We start from the raw sequence: 19,592 nt of genomic DNA on the forward strand, positions 1-19,592 counted from the left end.
CTGCCTTTGACCATTTATTTATTGGGAAATGGCTCTTGTTCTTATAATTTGAATCAGTTCTTTATATATCTTGTACATTAGACCTGTATCAGAAAAACTCTCTACAAAGTTTATTTTTTTGCCTGTTTCCCTTCTAACTTTAACTATATTGGTTTTATTTATGCAAAAAATTTAATTTTTTGTAATCAAAATTGTTCATTTTATCATTTGTGATCCTTCCTTTTATTTTTCTAATACTGTCATTTCTGGATATATGACTAAGTACTTTAAACAAATATAAACCTGCCAACACAGCAATCTAGTCTATACCACATTCGTATGTATAGTGCCCACCTCTTTATTGAGAGTAGGGATATATCAATAGTCATATGAAAAAATGCTTTAAATCACTTATAATTATAGAAATGCAAATTAAAACCACTCTGAGGTATCACCTCACACCCATTAGATTGGCTAAGATATCAGAAAAGGAAAATGACATATGGTGGAGGAGATGTGGAAAAATAGCTATACTAATGCACTATTAGTGAGTTTTTAACTGGTCCAAACATGCTGGAGAACAATTTGTCTTTTTTTTTTTAAACTTTACTTATTTATTTATTTTTAGTTTTCTACATTCACTTCCACAAGATTTCGAGTTCCAAATTTTCTCCCCATTTCTCCCTTCCTCTCTCCCCAAGATGGTGTGCAAAATGATATAAGCTCTACATATACATTTATATTGAACCTATTTTCACATTAGTCATGTTGTGAAGAAGAATTAGAACCAATGGGAGGAACCATAAGAAAGAAAAAACAAACAAAAAAGAAGAAAAAAAGAGAGATCAAATATTGTGCTTTGATCTGCATTCAGCTACACAGTTCTTTTTCTGGATGTGAACATCATTTTCCATCATGAGTCCTTTGGAGTTGTCTTGGATCTTTGCATTGCTGAGAGGAGTTGAGTCTGTCAAAGTTAGTCATTGCACATTGTGGTAGTTAATGTGTATAATGTTCTCCTGGTTCTGCTTACTTCACTCAGCATCCGTTCCTTTAAATCTTTCCAGGTTTTTCTGAAGTCTGCCTGCTCATCATTTCGTATAGCACAATAGTATTCCATTACATTCATATACTACAACTTGCTCATCCATTTACCAACTGATGGGCATCCCCTCAATTTCCAATTCTTTGCCACCACAAAAAGAATTGCTATAAGTATTTTTGCACATGTGAGTCCTTTTCCCATTTGTATGATCCCTTTGGGATACAGACCTAGAAGTGGTAATGCTGGGTCAAAGGGCATGCACATTTTTGTAGCCCTTTGGGCATAGTTCCAAATTGCTCTCCAGAAGGGTTGGATCAGTTCACAACTCCACCACCAATGCATTAGTGCTCCATTTTTTTTCAGGAGAACAATTTGCAACCACCCAAAGGAATCACCAAAACTACGCATACTCTTTGACCCAAAAGGATCAAAGAAAAAAGAAAAAAGACCCATATGTACAAATATATTTATAGTAGTTCTTTTTGTAGTGGCAAAGAATTGGAAACTGAAGGGATACCTTCAATTGTATCAACTGGGGAATGGCTAAACAAATTATGATACATGATTGCAATCAAATACTATTGTGTTATAAGAAATGGCAAAGGGGATTGTTTCAGAAAAACCTGGGAAGACTTATATGAGCTGATACAAAGTGAAATAAGCAGAGCTAGAACACTTAGTGGACAATAGTAGCCGTACTGTAACAATAATTAATTGTAAAAGACTTACTCTGATCAATAAAATGATCCATGATACAAAGCCAAAGGACTCATGATGAAAAAATGTTACCTACCTCCAGAGAGAAAACTGATGAACTCTGAGTGCAGATTGAAGCATATTTCTTTCACTTTCTTTATTTTTCTTGTCTTGCCCTGCAAAATGGCTAATGTGGAAATACATTTTGCATTACTTCATATATATGTTATATATAAATAAATAATATAGAAAATATATAATATATAAATGTGTTATATATATATGTAATATGTATTGTTCTTGCTTTCTTAAGGGGTGGGAAAGGAGTTGGATGGAGGGAAAGAATTCAGAACTGAAAATAAAAATGAGAGAGAGAGAGAGAGAGAGAGAGAGAGAGAGAGAGAGAGAGAGAGAGAGATGTCTTGGGCCAGGCCTAGTGATATGCTAAAATGAGTGTTCACAGCTGTAGTACAACTCATATGGTTTATTTAAGTGTAGCAGGGGCATGGCCCCACAGTTGAGTGTATATATGACACCGAGTTTTAATACTACAAGCCTCCCCAACTCTTTTGTCTTCTCTCTCTGGGCTGGCTCCCTTACCTCAACCTGTACCAACATAGGCAGGTTAGGGTTTCCAGTGGGGTTGGCCATGCTACTACAAATCAATCTGAGGGATTTGGACTTTGGATAATATTGGCATAGGGTATACAGTCTTACTACTCATAACCGTAATTCTTATATTCTGACTAATGTGCTTCCTATGGGGCAGTTAGGTGGAATAGTGAATAGAGTGCTGGGTACTGGAGTCAGGAAGACCTGAGTTCAAATTGAGCCTCAGACACTTACTAGCTGTGTGGCCCTGGGCAAGTCACTTAACTCTGCTTGCCTCAGTTCCTCATCTGTAAAATGAGTTGGAGAAGAAAACGGGCATATCTTTGCCAAGAAAACCCCAAAATGGGGTCATGAAGGGTTAGACACGACTGGAATGACTTAGCAATAACAATGTGCTTCCTATTTAAACTAAGCAACCAAGATGATACCATTAACTCTTAATTAGAAACTTTCACTAAACAGAAGGCAAAGCAGAAATAACAGTTTGCTCATGCTCTTGGGACTCACTCTCCCATAAATGTATAACTCTGTGGGGGAGAATGGGCACATGCTTACAAAACTACAGTATGGAGGCACACGAATGGCTACACACGACTAGGGCAACTCACAATTCTGGCCTGCAGGTCTTGATGTCTGTTGCCCTCTTCAGGAACAGTCCATAGTGCTGCTTCTTCACTGGCCACTCCACTTAAACTTGGTTGGATTCTAAGGCAACATTGTGCTCTTTGAGAATGAGCAATTTCCTTAAATGTGGCATCTGCAAAGCATCAGTTCTGCTCTCTTGGCTTAGCTACTGAGCCCTTTTCAAGTTATAGGTGGCAGTAAATGGCAAGGTAGACAAACTTTTCCCCCAGTTAGTTGTATTAAGGACAAAGGATTTTTCTTCCTCCAATCAGCTCTCATTAGCAACATCTTTCCTTCAATCAGTTCTGCTCTACTTCTTTGGTGTCTGACCCAGCTTCTTCTGTCTCTAACTTGACTCTTCTGTATCTGTCTCAGCTTCTGTTCTCTCCTGCCTTAAAGCAGGGTCACCTTATATAAATTCTTTGGTTATAAATTCCTCTATCTTAGGGTAAGAAAGCCAAAATTCATATATTTGTCAGCGATGGTAGAAATAATCAATAATGAGTTTGTTCCATATTCATCAAAAAGTTGTAGTTATTGGAGTTTCCCAGCTATTAAACTCAAAGTTCTTACAATAGCTATACGTAACTTACCTGCTGAGAAACAAGACACTGGGGTCACCTGTGCCTTCAGTAAGCATTTCAGATAGAAGGATGAGGTGAATTTCAAAGTCCAGCATCTTGTGATAGAACATAAATTCATGGGGCAGTGAGGTGGTGCAGTAGATAGAACTCCAGCCTTGGAGTCAGGAGGACCTGAGTTCAAATCCGACCTCAGACACTCAACACTTACTAGCTGTGTGACCCTGGGCAAATCACTTAACCCCAATTGCCTCACCAAAAATGCAACAAAAAAAAAACCCCAACCCCTCCCCCCCCCAAAAAAAGCCATTTGATTCTCACAACAACCCTGGGTGGTAGATGCCATTATTATCTCCATTTTACTATTGAAGAAACTGAGGCAAACAGGGGTTAAGAGGCTTGCCCAATATCACACAACAGCATTAATTACTTATATGCTAGGCACTGTCCTAAGGCCTTTGGATGCAAAGAAAGACAAAAACAGGGTCACAGTCCCCAGGAATCTCACATTTTAATGAGGCAGAAAACGTGCCAGTAACTATATATACTATACATGGAGGTACGAAAACCTGAGTTCAAATCCAGTCTAAGACATGCACTAATTCTGACTGTCACTAATAAGATCACCTTCCCTTCAATAGACCTTCCCCATTAACATCAGATTTCCATGATCTTCTGCAACCAGATGACTAGACTACCATCTCTCTCTCTCTCTCTCTCTCTCTCTCTCTCTCTCTCTCTCTCTCTTTGTCTCTTTCTCCCATCATCCCAGAACCCCATTCTGGCTTCCACATCATTTTTTTTTTTGTTAGCTGGTCAATCTTTTCACCTTCTTTCTCTACATTTTATTCTTCCTATTCAGTTGTGTTCCTTTCTAATGCCCTGACTGTTCCATCAGAAACCAAAGGACATATCCCCTGATCCCACTGGCAGGATTTCTCCTACATAGCCCAGAATTAGTGTGATTTTCTGCAGTGACGACTTGCAACTGAAATGCTACCACATGATATATTGTGTCTTCCTTATTCCTGTGCCCTTCCTTCATTTTTCTTTGGGCCCCTCTTCTGACTTTATGGACTTCTTTCTTCACCATGTACCAGGAAAGATACCTTTTCTCTCTGCTCCCATTAGAATTTAAACTCCTTGAGGGCAGGACTATCTTTTTGCTTCTGCTTGTATTCCCAGCACTTAGTATTGAGCCTGACACATAGTAAGTACTTAATAAATAAACACTCACTAATTTGACTTATTCCCCTAGCAAAGATGCACTCACCGCCTCTGCACAGCAGCAGCCTGTACCAAGCTGAGGTTCTGTCATATTAGAGAAAACCCAATGTTAGCATAGTCTCAAGCTTTTATTCTGTGCCAGGACCATTCTTTCCCAGAAGCTGATATCAAATTAGCCCATTAATCAGAGCTGGGTCATTAGTTTCAGGAGCTCCCACATTAGAGCCTAAGGGCAGTTAGGTGGTACAATGGATAGAGTGCGGGCCAGGAATCATGAACATCCGAGTTCAAATATGACCTCAGATACTTATTGGCTGTGTAACACTGGGCAAATTAAGTAGTTTCTGTCTGCCTCAGTTTCCTCGACTGTAAAATAAGGATTATAATAGCAGCTACCATACAGAGTTTTTGTAAGGATCAAATGAGATGTCTGTAAAAAATATCTGTAAAAAAATAGTACAGGGCCTGGTACAAAGTAGGTGCTACATGAATGCCTGTTGCCTCCTTCTCATACCCTCTCCTAATTCAGCCTTGATTTCTACAAGCTAGCTTAATTATATCTGCCCCAGAGGGTTGTTTGTTTGTTTGTTTGTTTGGTTTTTTTATATTGAGCATGGGGGATGCCAGCAGACTCACAATGGCATTAACAATAGATCCTTTGTTTCATCATCTGTTCCCTGAAACCAAAGATTATTACTATTAATCATAGTATGATTGCCTTTTACTGTTATTTTAATTTACGTTATTATAGTAATATTATATATTGTTTTTCCAGTTCTGATTACTTCATTCTGTATCAATTCAAACAAGTATTCCCACGTTTCTCTGAATTCCTTATATTTGTCTTTTTTTTTTAAACAGTGCAATAGTGTTCCATCACATACGTATACCAAAATATTTTCAACTCTTGAACCCTTCTTACCTTTCCAGTCTCCTTCCACCTTACATCCCCCCACATATTCTTCAGTCTAATAACACTGACCTCCTTGCTGTTCCTCCCACCAGACATTGCATCTCTCGATTCAGTTACGGGTACTTTTCCTTGCTCCCATGCCTGGAACTGCTTCCCTCCTCATCTCTGCCTCCCAGCTTCCCTGGCTTCTTTCAAATCTCAGCTAAAGTTCCATCTTCTGCAGAAACCTTTCCTGATCCCCCTTAATACTTGTGTCTTCCTTCTGTGGATTGTCTCCCATTTATCCCGAATATATTTTATTTGTACACAGTCCTTTGCATGGTGTGTCCCTCGTCAGACTGTGAGTTCTTTAGAGCAGAGGTTGTTTTTTGTCTTTCTTTGTATCTCCCATGCTTAGCATTGTGCCTGCCATATATTAGGCCCTTAGTAAAGGCTTGCTGATGACTCATTTTGTTTCCAGTTTTTTGCTGCCACAAAATGCACTTTTATGAATGTTATGGTATATATAGGGTTTTTCTTTATGTTTTTTATCTCCTTGGGACATATGTATACAAAGGGGATTTCTGGATTGTTGTTCAGTTGTTTCTGTCCTGTTTGACTCTTTGTGACCCCATGTGGGGTTTCCTTGGCAAAGATACCGGAGCAGTTTGCATTTCCTTCTCCAGCTCATTTGACAGATGAGGAAACTGAGGCAGAGTTAAGTGACTTGTTTAGGGTCATACAGCTAGTTAAGTGTCTAACATCAGATCTGACCTCAGGAAGATGAGCCTGGAATTCTATCTACTGCATCATCTAGCCACTCTGACTTCTGGATTAAAAAATATTAATAGTTTAGTGACTTTTCTTACATAATCCAAAATTTTTTCTGGAAAGCTTGGACCAACTCATAGTTCCATCCACATTGTATTAGGATGCTTATCTTCCCATGACTCTTCTAACATTGACTATCTTCATTTCGAGGCATTTTTGCCACTTTGAAAGGGGTGAGGTGAAACCTCAGAGTTGTTCCTTTGAATTTCTATGATTATTAGTGATTTGGAACAATCTTATCTTTTACTTGGTTGTTGATTGTTTACAACTCTTCTGAAAACTCACATCCCCTATCACTGATCTATTGGGGGATGGTTCTTGGGGGATGACCCAAAAACCTCTCTGAATTGGGTATGTCTGCAATGGCGTTTCACCTTTGTGGTAGACAAAGGGTCTTCCCACAGGAGAGATAAAACTATGAAGCACCAGAATATGACAGGATCAGTGTACAGGCATATAGAGCTTAGAGTTCAACATATCTTTGTCCTTTGCAATTGAGAGATTCTTCCTGAGAAAGCACTGCAGTTCTCTGCCCATCATTCAGGGAATAACAAAGGGCAATCAGGACTCTTGGATTTTTATTTGCCATGGATGGTGAGTATTACTATGGTACCCCACTAGAACTGTGACAAAGATATAATTAATCCAAGGTTGTGGAAGGTCAGGCAGAACCAGGAAGGCAGGCAGGCAGGCTCTGACATGGAATCACCTCACACTAATGGCCAGGCTCTGATTGGTGGGGTGAGGCCATGTCAGGTAGTGGGAAGGAACACCCCTTATATCTTTCAATAAACATTTCACTTGTGTCCTTTCATAAGTTACGTGATTGGTATTTTGCTTCTGAATAGTCATTGCAGTGGATCTGTGTGCCTAGCTCTGCCTTGCCCCCACCAATTCTATGACATGTGCCTCTGTCTACAGTGATTGGAACTACTGGCTGGAGAAATGACCCAAGTGGATGACCCAAGTGGCTGACACTGGAGCCTCTATTTTGGTGTACAGAACATGTTAACTATGGCTGGGAAAACTTGCCACACTCTTGACAGTGCATTCATATGTAATTTATATGACCCCCAGGGACCTTTGCCAGCCTTGACCTGTCTTGCCACTGGACTTTGATGACCCTGGAGGAGAGAGTGAGGCTGATGACTTTGCACTGCTCAGCCTCACTTAAATCTAATTCACTTGCAAGTCAAGACATCATCCTCCTGATGATGAAGGACAAACAACAATCTGGGATCAGTCCGGGGCAGAAGTTGGGACATGAGTGACAGGAAGTCCCTGAGTGTCAGAAATGAGATCTTCTGAAGTTCTGTGGAATGATGAGCCAGGCAGGGGTAAGAGACAACCATTCTCTTTTTCTGCTCTGTACTTATCGTCCGGCTGAGGCCAAGGCCGGAGCCTTTGAACACACATACACCATATTCCCTCTCAATGATCAGTGAGTGAGCGTAGTTTAGAAAACCCCAGACACACCTGCAAGCAAGGAGTGCTGTCCAGAGGATTCTTTGGAGTCAGTCAACAAGCATTTATTAACCCCTTACTATGTACCAGGCATTGTGCTAAGCACTCAAAATACAAATACAAGCAAAAAGATCATCCCTGCCCTCAAGAAGCTTACCTTGGGAAGACAACAGATGTTGTTCATCCTTCCTTCCAGAAGAAGACCAATGACATCAGCAGGGTGATGTCTTGACTGTCACATGAATTGGATTTAAGGGAAGCAGGGCATCGCAAAGTCATTAAAAGAAACAAAAGGGGTGAAGCAGGGTCGGGAAGGAAGCTGCCAGATACCAGAGCACGGCGGAGAAATCTGGAGGGCAGCCTGGTGAAAAATGAAGACAAGACTAGCCTGGCACCCTCCTTACACTGAATCATTCCATCTGAGGGAGGGGCCACAGGGGTGGGGGGGATTTCCAAGGTGTGAATTCTAAGGCTGTAATGATCTCCCAAAATGAAGAGGTTTCTAGGGCATAGGTGGAATGGAGGCCAGAGTGGAAGTATGTAACACTTTTCTTACAATTTCACTATAGCTAGTAAACTAGATGACCATAGTATATTTACTGTGTCCTGACAATGAAGGGGGTCATTCGACAGAGGAAAGGAAATTCCAGGTGTGTGTGGGGAGGGGAGGGCATGGATTTCCTCTTTTAAAAAATAATTCTGAACAATATTGCACATCATTCCCCAGTCTAAATTCTAACCTTATCTACTTAGAGCTAGCGTGGCACGGTGGTGTGGAAGTATACATCAGAGAGATTATGCCAAGACTATTTGGCTGGTGACTTGAGCATAGCACCACCTAATGGCCAGATCAAACATTTGCACACCCTCACTACATGATGCAGCAATACGCTACCTTTCTGCAGGTTTAAGGCTAGCATCAATGTGGCTACTGCGATATTGTGGTACCTAGTAATTGCATATACACCCCACAGGTGTGTCAAGTATATTCAGGTACACTCTATCTCAAAGAAATGGTATTTTGTGTCATTTTAAAAGCTTATATATTATTTTGGTAAAGTTTACTTGTTAATTTTTTTAAATGTTTAGTTAAGTATTAGCTTTTTTTTTTAGTTTGTTTGGTGAATAAAAATAGTATTCTTTCTGACAGAGGACTCGATGTTTACTTTAAAATAATTTCCTGGGGCAAATCCTAATAAAATGTGGTGCTCATGCTTATGATGTGACCTTCTATATTTGTGTATATCCATTTTGAGTTTATTGTGTAATATGGTATAGGAGTTCTTCCAGACAGCTTTCAATTTTTCCTGGCAGTAATTTGTGTTCTTGGGTTTGTTCAACATTGGATCACTATGTTCAATTGCTTTTGGGTCTTGCTTGTCTAGTGTGTTCCACTGACCTACTTCTTGATTTTTCTAAAAACTAGAAGCAAATAATTTAAATGATTACTATTTTATAATATTATTTGAGATGTTTTAAAGCTATGTTCTCATTTCTCATTTTTTTTTTAATTTTTCCCCTTAAGATTCTGGAATTTTTGTTCCTCCAAGTGAATTCTAATTATTTTGTCTAGTCCTGCAAAGTGATCACTTAGCAATTTTATCACCATAGCACTATATCTATAGATTAATTTACATAGAATCACTGTGTGTGTGTGTGTGGTTGGCATGGCCCAATGATGAACAGTGAATTCTTCTCCAGTTATTTAAATCTTTTTTTTTATTTCTGGTATCTTATAATTGTATTTATAAGATTGTTGAATGTATCTTGGTAGGTTAGATTCCCAGATATTTTATGCATTTTGTAGTTATTTTAATAGAATTCATCTATCTTCTCTTTGTTTTTCTTAGTATGGTATAAAAATGTTATGATTTTTGTGAATTTATTTTGCATCCTTCTATATTGCTATTTATTTTCTTGATTAGTTTGTTAGTTGATTCTCTGAGATTCCTTTATTCTTGTTGATGGAACTCAAGTTTACTTTCAGCTGCTACTAGGGGTAAAAGGAGTGATGATTTTTTAAAATGATAGATTGATATCTTCTGTTTTTATGCTGCTGAGGTTTCTCCCTTCCCTCTCCCAGGGAGCCATTCTTTATAACAAATACTTTTTTTAAAGTAATAGAAAAGAAAAAAGATGAGGAAAAAATACAGCAAGCCTGAATAATAATTTTTAAAAATCTGAGTTTGTATATGATGCTCCACACTAATGGACCTTACCCTCACCTCCCCAACCATGTCTGCAAAGGAATCTTCTCCTATCTCTTCTTTGGAGCCAAGTTAAAAAAAAAATCATAACACTCATTTAAAAATATATTTTATTTATATCTTTTGCTTTTACTTCACCTACATTTTCCCTTGTATCCCTCCTCTCTGTCCTCCCAGAGAGCTATTTTTATAATAAATATTTTTTAGAGAAAAAAGAGGAAAAGAGAAAGATTAGAAAAATGAAGAAAATCAGCAAAACTGATCAATACACTGGAAAAACCTAAAAAGATAAGTAAAGTTCCATACCCATTGTTCTCCAATCTCTACAAAAGAGTGAGGGGAAGTATCTTCTCATATTTCTTTTTTTTTTCTTTTTTGAAACACTCAGAGTTAAATGATTTGCTCAGGGTCACACAGCTAGTAAGTGTCTGAAGTCAAATTTGAACTCAGGTCCTCCTGATTCTAGGTTATATGCTTTATCCACCGTGCCACCTAACTGCCCCCTTCTCATATTTATTCTTTGGGATTAAGCTTGTTCTTTATAATTTTGGAATATTCATTTTCAATTATTTTGTTCTCTCAGTCAATCAATAAACATTTATTAAGTAACTATGTAGGCAGGTATTGTGCTGAGCATTGGTGGTACAAAAAGAGACAAATAGTTCCTGCCCTCAAAAAGTTCACAATCTAATTGGGGAGAGAATAAACAAACAGATACAGACAAAGAAGCTATATACAGGAAAAATATGAAAAAGAGGGAAGTCACTAGATTTAAGAGGGGTTGGGAAAGGCTTCCTGTAGAAGACAGGATTTTAACTGGAACTTGAAGGAAGTCAGGGCGGTCAGTAGGTAGATGAGCAGGGAGAGAATACCAGGCATAGGAGAGAATCTGGGAAAATGCCTGGAGTAGAGAGATGGACTGTCTTGTTCCTGGAACAGTGAGGAGGCCAGTACCACTGGACTAAAGAGAACCTGACAAGGAATAAGGTGTAGGAAGACAGGAAAGGGAGGGAGGAAGCTAGGTTCTGAAGGGCTTTGAGCAACAGAGGATTTTATATTGGATCCTAGAGGTGATAGGTAGACACTAAAATTTATTAAATATGAGGGTGATGTGATCGGATCTGCACTTTAGGAAAATCACATTAGTGGCTGAATGGATGGAATGGAGTAAGGGCAGACCCACTAGTAGGCTATTTTGATAATCCTGGCATGAGGTAATGAAGGCCTGCACCAGAGAGGTACTGGTATCAGAGGAGAGAAGATGGCGTATTTGAGACATGCTGCAAAGGTGAAATTGACAAGCATGGCAATAGATTGAATATGGGAAGGTAAGACATAGTGAAGGGCAACTGGGTGGTGCAGTAGATAGAGTGCTGGGTCTGGAGTCAGAAGACTCATCTTTCTGAGTTCAGATCTGAGTTCAGCCCCAGACACTTACTAGCTGGGTGACCCTAAGCAAGTCACTTAACCCTGTTTGCTTCAGTTTCCTCATCAGTCAAATGAGTTGGAAAAAGAAATGGCAAACCACTCCAGTATCTTTGCCAAGAAGACCTAAAATGGAGTCACGAAGAGTTGGACATGACAGAACAACAATAAACAAGAGATAGTGAGGAGTCTAGGGTGACACCTAGGTTGTGAATCTAAGGGAATAGGAAGATAGTGATGCCCTCTACGATAATAGGGAAATTAGGAGTGTGGGAAGTTTTATCAGGGAAAGTTCATGAGTTCCTTTTTTAACATATTTAGTTTAAGATGTTTGCTGGACATCCAGTTCAAGATGCCTGAAAGGCAGTTGGAGATGCAAGATTGGAGGTCAGCAGAGAGGTTAAGAACAGGATAGGTAGATCTGAGAATCATCAGCATAAAGATAATTAAGTCCATGGTTGCTGCTGAGATCACCCAGTGAAATGGTATAGAGGGAGAAAAGGACCCAGGACAGAACTCTGGGGGACACTTACGGTTAGAGGGTGTGATCTGGATGAGGAAACAGCAAAGGAAACAGAGGAGAAGTGGTCAGATAAGTAGGAGAACCAGGGGAGAGTAGTATCCCGAAAACTTAGAAGACAGTCAAGAAGAAAGGGTGATCAACAGTATCAAAGGCTGCAGAGAGGTCTTGGAAAAACTACTAGAGCTGAAAGAGCCCTCAAAGATCATGGAGCTCAGCTCCTTCAAAAGGGAAATGGAGATCCAGAGATCAAACGAATTGTCTGAGGTCACATTAGTGGGAAACTCAGAAGTCTAAACCTGCTAGGTGGCACAGTAGATAGAGTCAGGAGTTCAAATTCTACATCAGACACTTACTAGCGATGTGATCCTAGGCAAGTCCCTTGACCTCTGTCTCTGCCTCAATTCTCTCATCTGTAAAGTGGGAATAACAGTGCCTACTTCCCATGATTGTTGTAATGATAATACTTGGAAAGCACTTTGCAGACCTTAAAGCACTAGATAAATGCTAGTTATTATTTCTAATAGAAATTATGTTACTTTTATTATGTTATTTCCTCATTGTCAACCCTCTGACTTTGGTTGTTCTTTCTTCTTTGACTCAAATGTATTTGGTCTGTCTCTCCTCTGCTCAAAAATCATCAGTGACTCCCTGTTGCTTTGAGTATAAAATACAAAATCCTCAGCCAAGTGTTTGATGCTCTTCACAATCTAGCTTTGTTCTACCTTTCCTAACCTTATTTCTCATTATTCCCTTTCCCATACATGACCTACCCAAAAAATACTATTAGGTTTTTTCCCTGAATTTTCCTTAACAATCCATCCTCTACCTCTTTGGATTCACATACTCCATCTTTCTGTCTTTAAAACTTAGCTCAGGTGCTACATTCTCCATGAAGCCTTTCCTGATTCTCCCAAAAGTCAATACTTTGAGTGTGACTAGGTTGGGACAGGTACCACTGGAGGAAAATGCTATATCGATGAAATCATAGATCCATTGTACCATTGAAATAACCAGTGCATTTGTCTGTGTACCTATTATTTCCTTCCAGTAGAACGTAAACTCCCTGATGGCAGGGCTATTTTGTTTTTCTCTTTTTTATCCTGAGTCTCCTATTTTATCCTGAGGTAGCTACGGCTCAATGGATAGAGGCTGGCCCTGGAGTCAGGAAGAGCTGAGTACTAGCTGTGGGACCCTGGGAAAGTCACCTAATCCTGTTTGCCTCAGTTTCTTCATTTGTAAAACAAGGAGGAAATGGCAAATTCCTCCAGTATCTTTGCCAAGAAAACCCCAAATGGGGTCACAAAGAGCAGGACACGACTGAATAACAACAAACTCCTGAGTTCCTAATATATTATTTTGCCCATCTAAAAGAATAAATATCTGCAGGATTTAGCTGAATTCTGGTTAAAAAAAAAAGTTTTACATAGCAGCCATCTGCTTCTTTCATTGGCAGTTAAATTATTGAGAGTATTGAATGCTAATCTAGAGGAATTTTGATTTTATTGGATTGGCAATAGGCAACTGGCCTTATGATTATCTGGCCTTCCAGAAATGTCCTCTCCTTTCTCTCTCTCTCTCTCTCTCTCTTTTTTTTTTTTTTGGTTAGGCAATGGGGTTAAGTGACTTGCCCAGGGTCACATAGATAGTAAGTGTTATGTGTCTGAGGCCAGATTTGAACTAAGGTCCTCTTGAATCCAGGGCCGGTGCTCTATCCATTTCGCCACCTAGCTGCCCCTGTCCTTTCTCTTAACATTCAACAGTCCCTCCCTATAATCTCTATAGAAATATAGAATTGCAAGGTTCACATTAAATGCTGACTCCTTGATGAAGTTATTCTCTGATCCGCACAGCCAGAAGTGATCTATTTGTCTAAATTCATTACTCAGAAGTAACAAGAGTTATGCATTAAGAAGATTAATCTGGTATTACTGTATAAAGTAGGTTGGAAAGAGAAATAAGAGGACTTCTCTGTTAGGGATTGTTGCCTTAGTCCACATAAAGACAACAGGGTTCAGAACTAGGGTGGAGGCAGTGGGAATTGAAAGAAGATGGAAGACATATTAGAGAGGTAGAATTGTTGAGATGTAGGCAGGGATGTGAAAGCCAAGAGACAGGCGGTATTAAAGATGATACTAAGGTCTGAGTGGCTGAAGAATGGAGGTTATCAAATTAGTGTAATGGAGCGATTAAGCTGATCAGCATGATCTATTGGGCCCTTGCTAAAAGGCATTGAATATCAGATTCTATTATTTGATCCTCTGGTCCCCATGAAGATGGGCAGGAGACTTCTTCAAAGAGGATTATTAATTCAGATTAAGAGGAGATGCCAAAGTCTTAGCAATCATTTCTTTTCCCAACTTGTTGATCATGTTGTCTGCATCTCTGAAGGGGAGGACAATGGATTTCTCTCCCTTTCCTTCCTCTCCCCAGCAGTAGCTATGGTGGCTACATGCACTTTGCAGTGATTGAACAGCTATCATAAGAAGGATGTTTCCAGGGTTGGCTTGTAATAAGCCTGAGCCTACTACATTAACATACACGAGGAAGAATTATGCTGATAGTTTTCCTAATATTGAACCAGCCCTGCATTCCTCGTATAAATTGTACCTGGTCATAGTGTATTATTCTTGTGATAAGTTGCTGTAATCTATTTGCTAATATTTTGTTTAAAATTTTTGCATATATATTCATGAGAGAAATTGGTCTATAATTTTCTTTCTCTGTTTTGACTCTTCCTGGTTTAGGTATCAGCACCATATTTGTATCATAAAAAGAATTTGGTAAGATTCCTTCTTCACCTATTTTCCCAAATAGTCTATATAGTATTGGAATTAATTGTTCTTTAAATATTTGATAGAATTTGAATATAAATCTATCTGGCCCTGGAGAATTTTTCCTAGGGAGTTCATCAATGGCTTGTTCAATTTCTTTTTCTGAGATGGGGTTATTTAAGTATTTTATTTCCTCTTCTGTTAATCTGGGCAATTTATATTTTGGTAAATATGTATCCATTTCACTAAGATTATCAAATTTGTTGGCATATAGTTGGGCAAAATAATTCCTAATTGTTGTTTTAATTTCCTCTTCCTTGGTGGTAGTTTCACCCTTTTCATTCTTGATACTAGTAATTTGGTTTTCTTTCTTTTTTTTAATTAGATTAACCAAAGGTTTATCTATTTTATTGGGTTTTTTTCTTAAAATCAGCTCTTAGTTTTATTTATTATTTCAATAGTTTTCTTAATTTCAATTTTATTAATTTTTTCTTTGGTTTTCAACATTTCTAATTTGGTGTTTAATTGAGGATTTTTAATTTGTTCTTTTTCTAGTTTTTTTAGTTGTATGCCCAATTCATTGATCTCCTCTTTTTCTATTTTATGTATGTAAGCATTTAAAACTTCCCCTAAGAACTGCTTTTGCTGCATCCCACAAGTTTTGGTATGTTGTCTCATTATTGTCATTCTCTTGAATGAAATTATTGATTGTTTCTATGATTTGTTGTTTGACCCAATCATTTTTTAGGATTAGATTATTTAGTTTCCAATTATTTTTTAGTCTATCTTTCCATGGCCCTGTATTACATATAATTTTTATTGCATCATGATCTGAAAAGGATGCGTTTAATATTTCTGCCTTTCTGCATTGGATTGTGAGGTTTTTATGCCCTAGTACATGGTCAATTTTTGTGTATGTGCCATGTACTGCCGAGAAGAAAGTATATTCCTTTCTATCCCCATTCAGTTTTCTCCAGAGGTCTATCATACCTAACTTTTCTAATGTTCTATTCACCTCCTTAACTTCTTTCTTGTTTATGTTGTGGTTAGATTTATCTAGTTCAGAGAGGGGGAGGTTGAGGTCCCCCACTAGTATAGTTTTGCTGTCTATTTCTTCCTGTAACTCCCTGAACTTCTCCTCTAAGAATCTGGATGCTATACCATTTGGTGCATATATGTTTAGTAATGATATTACTTCATTGTCTGTGGTGCCTTTTAGCAGGATGTTGTTTCCTTCCTTATCTCTTTTGATAAGATCTATTTTTGCTTTTGCTTTGTCTGAGATCAGGATTGCTACTCCTGCTTTTTTTACTTCAGCTGAAGCATAATATATTTTGCTCCAGCCTTTTACCTTTACCCTTCGTGTGTCACTCTTTTTCAAATGTTTCCTGTAAACAACATATTGTAGGATTATGTTTTTTAATCCACTCTGCTTCCATCTTATGGGAGAGTTCATCCCATTCACATTCACAGTTATGATTACTGTCTGTGTCTTTTTCTCCATCCTTTTTTCTCCCCCGTTTATGCTTTTCTTTCTCCTTTCCCCCCCTCACTAGTGTTTTGCTTTTGACCAGTGCCTCCTAGGGTCCCACCTCCCTTCTATTATCCCTTTCCCTTTTCTTCCCCTTTACCCTTACTGCTTCTTCCCTCCTTTCTATCCCCCTTCCCTTTTCTTTCTCCTTTTCCCTCCAGCTGCCTATAGTGCAAGTTAGATTTCTATACCTAACTGATTATGTTATTCCCTTCTTGAGCCACATCTGATGAGAGTAAGTTTCAAACAATGCTCATCCCCCTCCCTTCTTTACCTCTGCTCTAATAGGTTTTTGTGTCTTTTCCTGTAATGTAATTTACCCTTGTCTGCCTCCTCCTTTCTCAGTACATTTTCTTAGCTCAGACTAATCCACTTACTTGGATCCATTTAACCCACTTGATTAAATATTTTTTTTTATCATTACATCAAAGTCAACTTATATCCACCCCCTTTATGTATACTCCTTTAACAGGGTACAATAACAATATAGTTCTCAAGAGTTGCAAGTGTCATCTTTCCTTGTAGGGATGTAAACATTTTGCCCTTATTCACAACATATTGTATCTTTCTGTCCCATTTACCTTTTTATGTCTCTCTTGAATCTTGTACTTGAAGATCAAATTTTTTGTTGAGCTCTGGTCTTTTTATCAGGAAGGCTTGGAAGTCCCCTATTTCATTGAATATCCATCTCCTTCCCTGAAAAATCATGCTCATTTTCAATGGGTAGTTAATTCTTGGTTGCATTCCAAGCTCCTTTGCCTTACAGAATATCATGTTCCATGCCCTACGGTCGTTTCATGTAGAGGCTGCAAGGTCCTGTCTAATCCTGACTGTGGTTCCATGATATTTAAATTGTTTCTTTCTGGTTGCTTGCAGTAATTTCTCTTTAATCTGGTAATTCTAGAATTTAGCTATTATATTCCTTGGCATTTTCAATTTGGGATCTCTTTCAGGCGGGGAGTGATGGATTCTTTCTATAGTTATTTTACTTTCAGGTTCTAGGACTTCAGGGCAGTTTTCCTGTATGATTTCCTGAAGGATATTGTCCAGGCTCTTTTTTTCATCATGATTTTCAGGTAGGCCTATAATTTTTAAATTGTCTCACCTGGATCGATTTTCCAGGTCAGTTGTTTTACCCATGAGGTATTTTATGTTTTCATCTATTTTTTCATTTTTTGTTTCTGTTTGACTGATTCTTGCTCTCTCATAGAGTCATTAGTTTCCATTTGTTCAACTCTAATTTTTAACATATTGTTTTCTTCTGTTAGATTTTGTACTTTCTTGTCCAATTGGTCAATTGTATTTTTAAGGGATTTGTTTTCTTCAGTGTACTTTTTTCCCAGTTGGCCAACTGTATTTTTAAGGGATTTGTTTTTTTCAGTGTGCTTTTTTTCCAGTTGGCCAATTGTGTTTTTTAGGGACTTGTTTTCTTCAGTGTACTTTTTTTCCAATTGGCCAGTTGTACTTTTTAAGGACTCCTCTACCTCTCTCATTTGACTTTTAAAATCCTTCTTGAGCTCTTCTAAGAAGGCTTTTTGGGCTTCAGACCAGTTCATATTCCCTTTTGATGTTGCAGACGTGGGTTTGATGACAATGTTGTCCTCTTCAGAATTTCTGTCTTGATCTTCACTCTTCTCATAATATGAATCTATGGTACGTTTCTTTTTACTCATGGTGTTTCTTTATTCCCTGGCCTTTAAAGAGATTATGCTCTCCTGCTGGGGAGCAGAGGGCACTGACCCAAGCTTCTTGTGTTGGGAGCCTAGGTCTTGGTCACTGGCTTTGTGTACTGGGGCCTCTTATGTCGGCAATTAGAGGCTGTAGGGTTCTGGCAGCTTACCTGGTGTTGGGCTGGAATCAGCAAAGCTGGGACTTTCAGGCAAATCTAGGTTGCCTGCTTTTCCTTTCCTTTAGCTTTGTTCAACTCCTTTTAGATGGATGCTGCCAGGTGTTTATCTGCCCTTGTAGTGCTGCCTCCCTTAGTTCTGTTGAGGCACTGGGAGACTCCTTTGCTCTAGAATGCCGAGGCACCTGGTGGTTTTCTGAGCTGGCTTCCACTGGTTCCTCTGCCCTCACTGAGGCACTTGGAGGTCCAGCTGTTGGTGTTTGCCTGCTTGACCACCTGGGCTTCAGGATCTCCTCCTGGAAGCTGTGGGGTTCTGACAGCTTACCTGGTGTTGGGCTGGAATCAACAAGGCTGGAACTTTCTGGCAACTCTAGGTTGCTTTCTTCAGCTACTTTCAGACGAATGCTGCAGGGCTTATCCCCCTGGGGCCTTTTGTAGTGCTGCTTCCCTTGTTTTTACAGAGGCACTGGGAGACCCGGTTGCTGTAGAATGCTGAGGTACTAGAATCTCCTCCTGGTGTGCTAAAGTGGGTCTTTCCACTAGTTGGCTGGGCGACTCCCGATTCCATTGCTCACCTTCCCGGAGGGTAAGAGGGGCCTTTCCCGTTAATCCCTCTATCTACCTGGGCTATTGCACTGCTGCACCCTGTCTTTCTTCTGGTTCAGCTGTTCCAGGGTTTTTTCTGGAGTGATATTTTCTGGGTTTTCAGAGGTTGATAGGGGAGGGTGAGAGCGACTACCTTTTTAGTCCACCATCTTGGCTCCTGGAATCGGAAGTCAATAATAAGTAATAATAATAATAATAATAAGCCTGAGCCTACTACAATATTAACATACACAAGGAAGTCTGGAAGAACAAGTACTTTGGGGAAAATTATGACTTCAGTTTTGGAGATGTTAAGTTTTTTGAAACAAATTGATTAGGGTTTAGGAAAATGAAATTATACTATACAAAATTATATTATATATAAATCATATGTAATTTGGGGGAAATTATAATGAATACCTATGTTTTCAGAAATGGCCATAAAAAGTGAGAATGTAAACTGTGTGGGGAAATTTCACAGGAAGAACTGACATTCATATTACCTGTGAAAAAGAAAATTGAGAAAGCTACATAACAAAGACATCCTATTTCTAAAGTTTAACTTAGTTTTTAGAATGTGAAGACCCCCTTTTCACACTTAAAACATTCCACGGATTCTGCACGTGATTCCCCACGTCTCCCCATTCTCTTTCACACTGTTCCCACATGTCTTAATACAGTAATCGTGTTATAGAACAAACGTACTGAATAGCCACCTCCCGCCCCATCCTACCTCAGACCCAGATTCCCATG

This window comes from Vombatus ursinus, unplaced genomic scaffold, assembly GCF_900497805.2.
Source record: "Vombatus ursinus unplaced genomic scaffold, bare-nosed wombat genome assembly UNPS02014768.1, whole genome shotgun sequence".
Taxonomy (NCBI): Eukaryota; Metazoa; Chordata; class Mammalia; order Diprotodontia; family Vombatidae; genus Vombatus; species Vombatus ursinus.